The sequence below is a fragment of the Sus scrofa genome, chromosome 7, assembly GCF_054392235.1.
Source record: "Sus scrofa isolate SSC_HxYL_T2T_F1_AM1 chromosome 7, Sscrofa_HxYL_maternal_Yorkshire_Landrace_v2.0, whole genome shotgun sequence".
Lineage (NCBI taxonomy): Eukaryota > Metazoa > Chordata > Mammalia > Artiodactyla > Suidae > Sus > Sus scrofa.
In genome coordinates this window covers 63493071-63503577 of record NC_139389.1, presented here as the reverse complement: position 1 = coordinate 63503577, position 10507 = coordinate 63493071, and the positions used below count along the sequence as shown (strand labels likewise).

At 48.6% G+C, this 10507-nt stretch overlaps 1 non-coding gene across 1 annotated transcript; it reads right to left on the bottom strand.

Annotated features, from left to right (window-relative positions):
* Positions 1-10242: 10242 nt before the first annotated feature.
* Positions 10243-10315, bottom strand: TRNAR-UCG (transfer RNA arginine (anticodon UCG)). Its single transcript has one exon. It is a non-coding gene; the product is annotated as a tRNA-Arg (tRNA).
* Positions 10316-10507: the final 192 nt, after the last annotated feature.

The following is a 10507-nucleotide window of genomic DNA, read 5'->3' as shown; positions in this document are numbered from 1 at the left end:
GTTTCTCCGCAAACCCAAGAAGGGGCAGCTGGTCTCTGCCTTCTCTCTCTGTGGTTTCCTGGGGCTCCTCGCTTTGCCCAGGGCCCCCCACACCAGGCACACCCCTTGTCTGGAGCCACCAGGCTTCCTCAGCAAGGTCCCCAGAGTTCCTCGTCTGCCTGGTCAGCCTGCCCTCCTGCCAGCTTGTGTCCCCTGCTTTCCAAGATGCTGCTGGTCTCTGAGCTGAGGTGCTTCAGGTCCCAGGTCTGGCATTCAGCCACTCTTCCCTCTCAACTCCAAGTAAGTAGGGGTCAGAAATTGGGGGGAGTTTGCTGGCAGGTTTTTTTTTTTTTTTTTTTTTTTGGTCTTTTTAGGGCCATATCTGCGGCATATGGAGGTTCCAAGGCTAGGGGTCTAATTGGAGCTGTAGCCACCGGCCTAAGCCACAGCCACAGCAACACCAGATCCGAGCTGCGTCTTCAACCTATACCACAGCTCATGGCAACACTGTATCCTTAACCTACTCAATGAGGCCAGGGATCGAACCCACATCTTCATGGATGCTAGTTGGTTTCATTTCCACTGCATAGCAGTGGGAACTTCATTTGCTGGCAGTTTTTAAGGGTAGCCAGGCAGTCCCTCTCCTGGATCCCCATTCCTGGGGACCTGCAGAAGCTGTTGCAGAACTTAGCCAGAAACCTCAATGAGCCCTTGTTCTCAGACCATGGGCCAGGCTGAGGGCAATGAGGAAACAGCCCCTGCCTTCAACGCTGAAAGCCCGTGGGCATTTCCCTGATGCTCTTGCAGCCTAGGTTCTGGGGTGATTTATATTCTGCCTGGGCAGTTCACTCTGAGAGATCTGAGAGGCCAGAGAGAGGCAGGGGCTGCCTTCCTGTGGCCTTGGCACAGACCTGCCCGCTCTGGCTACCAAGACTGTTGTCACAGCCCAACTCGATGTGTCACTCTCTAGTCACTGGATTTACATTGTGGTGGCAGCAACAGTGGTAGCCGTGGCAACAGTGGCTTCCTTTCCCCTAGAATCTGGCTCCAGATCCCAGCCACAGTAGAGTGACCTTGAAGTAAGTCACCTGCTGATACCCCCTCTGCCAGCCCTTCCAGCCATCTTTATTCACGCTAGCAAAGGTCTGAACCACATCTCGGTTGGTTTGTTGCTTGTTTTTTGGGCGGTTTCTTTCCCCCTTCCTTCCTTTTGCTAAAACACAAAAGGGCTGCACCTGCAGCATGTGGAGGTTCCTAGGCTAGGGGTCTAATCAGAGATATAGCCGCCGGCCTACACCAGAGCAACGCCAAATCCAAGCCCTGTCTGTGACCTACACCAAAGCTCACAGCAACACTGGAGACTTAACCCACTGAGAGAGGCCAGGGATTGAACCCAGAACCTCATGGTTATGAGTTGGATTCATTTCTGCTGTGCCACGATGGAAACTCCTCTCTCTTTCTCTCTCTCTCTCTTTTTTTTTTCTTTCCAATTGTGCCTTCAGCACATAGTAGTTCCCAGACCAGGAATTGAAGCCGGGCCACAGCAGTGACAACACCAGATCCCTAACCCACTGAGCCACACAGGAACTCCCACATCTTGTTTTGCTTGAAATAACCAGTGTTTCCTAGTTCTTGCTCTGAACTTGGAATGACATGATGGATAGAAAGGTGAATGAGAATTTATTCATGGAGTTCCCTGGTAGCTCAGTGCATTAAGGACCCAGTGTTGTCACTCCTGGGGTGTGGGTTCGATCCCTGGCCTGGGAACTACTGCATGCTGGAGGTGTGGCCAAAAAAAAGAATTTATTCTCACTGGGGAGATTCCTTGGTTCATGCAACAAATATTGATGGGGCGCTTCCTGCCCTGTTCTAGGTGCTGAGGATGTAGAAGAGACCAGACACAGCTCTTGCTGAGCTCATAGCTGGGTAGATGGGGGTAGGATTTAAACTACCACAGCCATGTGATCCGTACCACAGGGGGCAGAGGGAGCCTAGAGGAGGGTCTTGGTATCAATCAACATTCAGTTTCAGGAGACAGAGACTTTTCCAGATATTTTATTTTTATTTTTTTAGGGCCGCACCCACAGTATATGGAAGTTCCAGGCTAAGGGTCGAATTGGAGCTGCAGTTGCTGGCCTGCACCACAGCCACAGCAATGTGGGATCCAAGCCGCGTCTGCAGCCTATACCACAGCTCGTGGCAACGCTGGATCCTTAACCCACTGAGGGAGGCTGGGGATTGAACCTGCATCCTCATGGATACTAGTCAGGTTCATTTCTGCTGTGCCATAATGGGAACTACTAGGTATTTTAATACAAAAGGGCTCAGTACAGGGAATTGGGTTTTTACAAACCTTTGGAAGGGCTGGCCCTCTAGCTAAGCAACCATCACAGCCATGCCTGGAACTTTGCATCAGTGTAGTGCTCTGAGGCTGGGGCGGCCTGCCAGGCTCATCACCACATGATGAGCAGCAGTGCAGCAGTAGTTCTGGTGACCTTGGGCCTCTCGTGTTCTTAGATGAGAATGGCCGTGGCCCCCTCACACGTCCTGAAAGAACATGCAATCAATATTCTTGGTCATCTGGTTTAGATCACCTCTGTTGATTAGGCCTCACTTCATTGATGTTTAGTCTCTTCCAAATCTGGCTGGTGCAGAGCTACCTTGGCTCAGGTACCTCATGCCTGAGTCCAGACGGCTGTGGTTAGGGGAGCACTCAGCCAGTTCCCTGGGGGAGTGGGGCTTTGGGCCTAGCAGGCCCTCGGAGCCTCCTGGCAGGACCCTGTGCTGCTCACTCCCATATGCCGCGGGAGTGGCCCTAGAAAAGGCAAAAAGACAAGCAAAAACTTTGGCAAACGAATTGCTAGGAACCCACTTAACCATCTCTGGCAGGCGCTGTCGGTCAAGGCTGGGTGGGCAGTGCTATGCTCATCCGCAGGGGGCGCTGTTGGCAAAGCCGGGCCTGGCCAGGCTCTAATAGATGAGGACTTGGGATCGAAGTTTTGCCGCTGGTGAAACAGGCCCCAAGCTCTGGCCAGAGCCCTGGGATATTTCACTGCTTCAGGAACTGAGGGTTCTGCCCTTCTCTGTCTGGAGAGATAGACTGCACTGATGACATGGCCCCCAGGATGGATGCTGGTGGGGACTTTTTTTCCGTGATTTGTAGAAATGTCACTTCCGTAAATCGGCATTTGCTAAAAATGTGGAGAATAAGTATGCAAATGTATTTTGTAGAAGGCAGTTCAGTCACCTTTTTGGTGTAGATTGAGATGGTTGGGGTTGATTAACATCATTTCAAAAATGAAGTTGTCTTTTTTTTTTTTTTTTTTTTGTCTTTTTAGGGCCGCACCCGCGGCATATGGAGGTTCCCAGGCTAGGGGTCTACCCCCCCGCCCCCCGGGTCTACCCCACCCCCACCCAGAGCCACAGCAACGCCAGATCCGAGTCGCGTCTGCAACCTACACCACAGCTCACGGCAATGCGGGATCCTTAACCCACTGAGCAAGGCCAGGGACCGAACCCGCAACCTCATGGTTCCTAGTCGGATTCGTTTCTGCTGTGCCATGACAGGAACTCCAAAAATGAAGTTGTCTTTTTGACGGAGAACTTCATCTTTATCTTAAACTAAGATACAGTAACTGAATGTCTCCTTATTATATACTATTCAAAACGTTTCATTCTTCTGATGGAGGGACTTATTTTCAGGTATGGATTTTTGTAAACTGGTTAAATTTCTTTCTGGTGTTGTTATTTATAAATTTTATATATTAAGAAGTTCCCATTGTGGCTCAGCAGTAATGAACCCAACCAGTATCCATGAGGATGCAGGTTCCATCCCCAGATTTGCTCAGTGGGTTAAGGATCTGGCATTGCCATGAGCTGTGCTGTAGGTCGTAGACATGGCCCTAAAAGGCAAAAATAAATAAATTGTATATGTTAAATTCTCTATTCAATGTATATTTAATATATAAAGTTTATATTATATGTATTCAAATTTATAATGTGGTAGTTTTCAATTTACGATAGAAATAAATCAAGTTTTCTTTTCTTTTCTTTTTGCTTTTCAGGGCAACACCTGCAGCATATGGAAGTTCCCAGGCTAGGAGCTGAATCAGAGCTACAGCTGCTGGCCTGCACCATAGCCACAGCATATCTTCATGGATAATAGCCAGTTTTGTAACCCACTGAGACACAGTAGGAACTCCAAGTTTTCTTTTATTATTATTATTATTATCATCATTGTCTTTTTAGGGCTGCACCCAAGGCATATGGAGGTTCCCAGGCTAGGGGTCAAATTGGAGATGTAGCCACTGGCCTACACCACAGCTACAGCAACACCAAATCTGAACTTCATCTGTGACCTACACCACAGCTCACAGCAACACCAGATCCTTAACCCACTGAGCAAGGCCAGGGATCAAACCCACATCCTCATGGATACTAGTCAGTTTTGTAACCCACTGAGCTACAGTAGGAACTCCAAGTTTTCTTCGAAAATACTTCTCTGTATCAGAGATATTTCCAGTATTATAAATTGTTGTGGAGCTAAGGTGAAATTACAGCAGCTTGCAAACTGCAAACTGCAGGGCACCTTGCAAATGAAAGGATCTTATGCATGGCCTGGTCTTACCTCAGTGAAATTTACTTCAGTGAAATTTAGCTTAAGATATATACAAAAAAGCTCAATCATGTGTTCAGCAAATATTTAATGAGCATTCCCTGAAAGTTCTTTCCATCACAAGCAACTGGAAATCCAACCCAGAGGAGCTAAAGCAAAAAGGGACTCTTGCCATTGGAAATGTCAGCATTGACTGACTCTTTGACGATATGAAAGAGATACTGTTCATTTTTTGGGTGGAATGCCTGATAGACGTGGCTTCACTAATAAGCCCAGTCCCTGGCTGTGGGGACTGAGTCAGCTCCTCAGCCCTGGCCAGGAGTCAGGGCAATAAAGAGCCACCTCTGTGTGTCAGGTTTCATGCTAGGGACACACAAATGGGACGGGGCACTGTCTCTTCCAGGTAGGAAGCTTCTCATCTCAAAATGATTTGCACTTCCATCTATTCCTTCTTTCCCCTCAGATGACATGAGCCTGACATAAACCATTATCCTTCTGAATTATGAAGCGTATTTTGAAAATAGGTTATGCCTCTCCTCCCGAATTGCACACACATCCCAGTTTGATCCCCTATGTGTAGACCGAGACCTGGAATGGCAGAAGCTGACCCCAAATGCGCTCCCCCCCTTTTCACGTGTTTGTGCTAGAAACAGCTCAAAAGAGATTGTTGCCTTCTACCTTCTGAAGCCCAGTAGCGCAGGTCTGGTTATTTCAGGGACAAACACCCTAGAGGTGTAGCACAGGCACAGCTTTTATGGAGGTGCTGACATAAGAATTATCACACCTGCTATTTTGTGAGTGGTTGCTCTGGGCCAATTACCGTTCTCAGTGCTTTACACAGAGAATTTTTTTTCCTTTGGTCTTTTAGGGCCCACATCTGCAGCATATGGAAGTTCCCAGTCTGGGGGTCTAATTGGAGCTGCCAACTACACTACAAGCCACGGCAACACTGGATCTGAGCCACATCTGTGACCTACACCACAGTTCACAGCAACACTGAATCCTTAAGCCACTGAGTGATGCCAGGGATTGAACCCGAGTCCTCACGGATACTAGTCAGGTTCCTCACCACTGAGCCACGATAGGAACTCCTACACGGTGAAGTCATTTGACCCTCAGAGCAACTCCATGGTGTTGGTGCTTTAACTGCCCCATTTTACGGATGAGGAGATTTATGATCTGCAAAGTAAATACTATTTGGTTACAAGACTTCCCCTTCTTCTTCCTGTTCCTCTTGTTCAGCTCCCTTGGGGGGGGGGGTCCCACTGGTCAAGCACAAAGGAGGAAGTCTCATGACAAATATTAGTAAACTTGAATGTTGTTTTCTGACAAATATCAGAGGGGCAGCTATTAGTGTGACCTGGGATCTTATGTGGACCAGTAGCAAACCCGGGATCAGGGTTGGTTTTCTGTCTCCTCAAACTGGCTTTCTCCCCTGTGGGGTGTTTAATGGTCTTGCAGAAATGGCTGGTGGGTTTGAAATCATACGATGTTTGGGTCCTAATCCAGGCCCTGGACTTGCTGTGTGATTTTTGAGTGAGCCAACCTCATACTTGTTAACAGAGACTTTCTTTTATCCTCTGCAAAATGGAATAATAGGAATTTCCATCGTGGCTCAGCAGTAATGAACCAGACTTGCATCCATGAGGACGTGGGTTCGATCTCTGGTCTCAATCAGTCAGCTGAGGATTTGGAGTTGCTGTGAGCTGTGGTGTAGGTTGCAGATGTGGCTCGGACACCACGTTGCTGTGGCTGTGACGTAAACCAGCAGCTACAACTCTGATTTGACCCCTGGCCTGGGAACCTCCATATGCCTTGGGTGTGGGCCTAAAAAGACGCCCCCCCCCCAAAAAAAAGGAATAAAAATAGTACCCATGTACCAAGAGTACTGAAGGCGTTATTGAGCAGATTAAAGGAGACGGCACTCTAAAGCATTTAGCTGGGTTCATTTGGCAGTGGTAGCTTTTGATAAAGGCAGAGCAGTGATATTTTCTCTCCTAGGCAGAAACTGCTGAAGCTGGGCTTGGCAAATGTGACAGAAAATGGTCAGGAGGTGAGCTCACCAGAGGGACCCAGGAGGAGCAGGCTGTGACCAGAGAGTCCCTGAGTCAGCAGCGGTGATGCAGAGTCTGCACCAGCCTGCATCTCTAGCACCAGCCCATGTCTGGCACATGGCTTTGGAGCAGCGTCCTCGGCTTTCAGGGGTCATGGGTGTTTCCTGTCTAATGGGGCTATTGAAATCCTTGCCCCAGAGCAGTTCTCCCTGGGTTCACATCTTGGGGACACTCTACTACTTACTGCTGTAGGATTTCAGCTTCCCTCCTTCACCATTCTGTGCCTCAGTTTCTTCATCAGTGAAAGAGGATAATAACAATGTCTCTATCCTGTGGTCAATGTGAGGATTAATTAAGATGTAAATTTAATTTAATTTTTTTTTTAGCACCGCAAGTGCGGCATATGGAAGTTCCCAGGCTAGGAATTGAATCAGAGCTATGGCTGCCGGCCTACACCACAGCCACAGCCACAGCCACAGCCACAGCAACACGGGATCCAAGCGTGTCTGTGACCTACACCACAGCTCACGACAGTGCTGGATCCTTAACCCACTGAGCAAGGCCAGGTATCGAACCCACATCTTTGTGGATACTAGTCGAGTTCATTACTGCTGAGCCACAACAGGCACTCCAGGATTCATTAGTTTAGATGCCAGCACCTGACATCTAGTAAGTGCTGGTTGTTACCAAGCTCCAGCCAGGCCCTAGAGCTTCCAGTGAGACACAGGTCTGTCTTCCCAGGAATTGACAGCAGTAGAAGGGGAGATTTTTTAAAAATCTGCTTTTGGAGTTCCCGCCTTGGCACAGTAGGTTAAGAATTTGACTGTAGCAGCTCAGGTCACTGCAGAGGCACAGGTTCGATCCCCGGGGCAGTGGATGAAAAGATCTGGTGGTTGCTGCAGCCTGTAGTGTAGGTCGCAGCTGTGACTCAGATTCAATCCCTTGCTGGAGAATTTTTTGTGGCCATAAAAATAAATAAACGAAAAGTCAGCTTTTGTTCCAACTGAAGTACATGCTTTGCAAGAAAATACAGAGTGTTTTGATTAGGACAGGGGGTTCCTAGTGAATTGGTCATGGATTGTATTAGTGAATTGGTCTCTTGCTATGTGGAAGGAGAGGTCAAGGGAATTGTAGGGAAATGTATGTGGCTTCTCAGGTACCACCAGCAGGCAGCTGGGCAGGAATGGCTCATGCCTCTGGATACCCTCTCAAAGTAGGTACCAGTGTCTATCACTTTTGCCCTTGCTAAAGATTCTAATTCCAGGGCTAGGGTACCAGACTGGCCTGAATTAGCCTTCTGGGAGGGGCAGGCATGTCAATGGGTATTTCCTGGCACTGAACCTAGAGGGAGGGGGGCTCTTCTCCTAGTAGATATCATGCAGGCCCAGCAACAGTGTCCCCAGGAATGACATTCAGTTAGGCAAGGGGAACCTAGCTTTTTTGAGCCATAGACATCTTCTAAGAATAATCCTTGTTTGTTTGTTTTTGCCCTTTATCTGGATAGGGGTCTAATTGGAACTGCAGCTGCGGGCCTACAGCACAGCAACACTGGATCCAAGCCTCATCTGCAACCTACACCACAGCTCGGGGCAACTCCAGATCCTTAACCCACTGAGTGGGGCCAGGGATCTAGCCTGAGTCCTCAAGGATAATAGTCAGGTTTGTTACCGCTGAGTCACTCACAACGGAAACTCCTTAAGAATAATACGGGGTTTTTTTGGTTTTTTTTAGGGCCGCATCCACAGCATATGGAAGTTCCCAGGCTAGGGGTCTAATTGGAGGAGCTGTTGCTGCCAGCCTATGCCACAGCCACAGCAACACCAGATCTGAGCTGCGTCTGCAACCTACACCACAGCTCATGGATTGTATTCGCAACCTCGTGGTTCCTAGTAAGATTCGTTTCCACCACACCACGATGCAAACTCCTGAGAACAATGTTTTTAAATGCATACAAAGGAAATCAAAGATAATGAAACATTAGAAAGAACACAAAGGTGATGTAATTTTTGGTTAACTCATTTTAAAAGGAGGCCTAGGAGCAGCCTAACACACTTCTGTTTTGCAGTACAGATGAGCGTGAACAATCTGCAGCAACTGTAATGTTTTATGGGAATATCTGTGTTTGCACTCAGGGGCAAAGTCTCGGGTACTGCTAACCCTACTGCGGCTGCTCACCTAACCTCATAATTGAAGGAAATGCTAAATCGCAGAAAAAGATTAGAGGAAATAATGAAAATGTTTTCCCCACTTAGGGACTCCCTGAGTTAAGCCTTGTCTTGGCATTTTGTAAAAAATATCAGTGGTAACATGGTTAAGCGACAAGAAAAACCCAGATTATAAAATGCTGAATTTTCAGTTGAGTGTAATTTTTGCCAAGAGAAAGAACCAAATAAAAGTACTTTTCTGTGTATATTAAATATATCTTGGAGTTCCCGTAGTGGCGCAGTGGAAACGAATCCGACTAGGAACCATGAGGTTGCGGGTTTGGTCCCTGATGTCGTTCAGCGGGTTAAGGATCTGGCGTTGCCTGTGAGCTGTGGTGTAGGTGGCAGATGCGGCTGGGATTCCGCGTTGCTGTGGCTGTGGTGTAGGCCGGCAGCTGTAGTTCCGATTAGATCCCTAGCCTGGGAACTTCCATCCATTTGCTGCAGGTGTGGCCCTAAAAAGCAAAAAAAAAAAAAAAAAAAAAAAAAAAATGTATGAATTGCAACGTGTAAACAATATTTCATACTTAAAAATAAAGGGAGGGAGTTCCCTGGTGGTCTACGGAAGGATCTAGAGTAATGCTACTGTGAGGCCTTCACAGACCTTTTCCTGGGGTTTTCTCTGCCTTTCTGGGTGGGTTGTGTCCGCAGGACAGGTGGGGAGTGTGTTTTCCTGGGTATCTCCAAACCGCACCGCTGAAAAATACTGAAGGCCGTTGTCAGATCCTGGTGTCCTGGCACAGGCACGGGCTGGAAGGTGGGGACTGACTTTCGGTGAGGCCTCAGTGTTGACCCTCATCAGCTGTGTGTCCTCAGGTCTGTCTCAGATCGCTCTTAGCCTCACTTTCCAAATCTTCGTAGCTGTGTCTCCAGGATCCAGGTTCTCCCTTTCACATGGGGCTTAATCTGAGTAGTACTTGACAGTTTATCAGCGGGATGCGCGGACAGGAGACCGCAAAGACTGGAGGGCAGCTCCCCGCGCTGGGGCGAGGGCTTAATATCCGGTTGCAGATTCCGGTTCGGTGAAAGGTAGCGTTTGTACCGTCAGAATTGCCCCAGACGGGGAGAGGAAGGGTCTGCCTCAGGTGCCAATTTCCACCATTCCGACACATCTAATGATTTGAAACCAGTGCCTCGGCTTAGGATGCCCGCCAGCTTTACCTTCGTGGAGGTACACGCACGGCAGATGACTGTTAGAACCGTACTGCGGCTTCCCCACGCAGAGGAGCAATTTCGCACCGACGTACGGGGCGTGGTGGATGGGGACCCGTACTTCCCCAGATCTGGGTGTTTCCAGACGTCAGTGAACTGTAGTAATTGGTAACAGCGTCTCGTGCGGTCCTGGCTAAATACCTAGGAAGGTGCAAATCAAAAAGGGTAGCTGAGCTTCCGACCGCGGCAGGACTCGAACCTGCAATCTTCTGATCCGAAGTCAGACGCCTTATCCATTAGGCCACGCGGCCGCCCGCTTGCTGTTACTCTTTGGACAGCCTAAACTATATTTTTACCGCCTACTGTCTTGCCTGGGACCAACCCACCTGCTTCTTGAGCGGGGGAGGTTGGACCTTGATTCCCAGAGTTCCGTAGGGAGAGCCCACCCGGAAGTCCTATTCCCCCCCCACGGGCGGACCGGTCCATTTGTGACTCTCCTATTG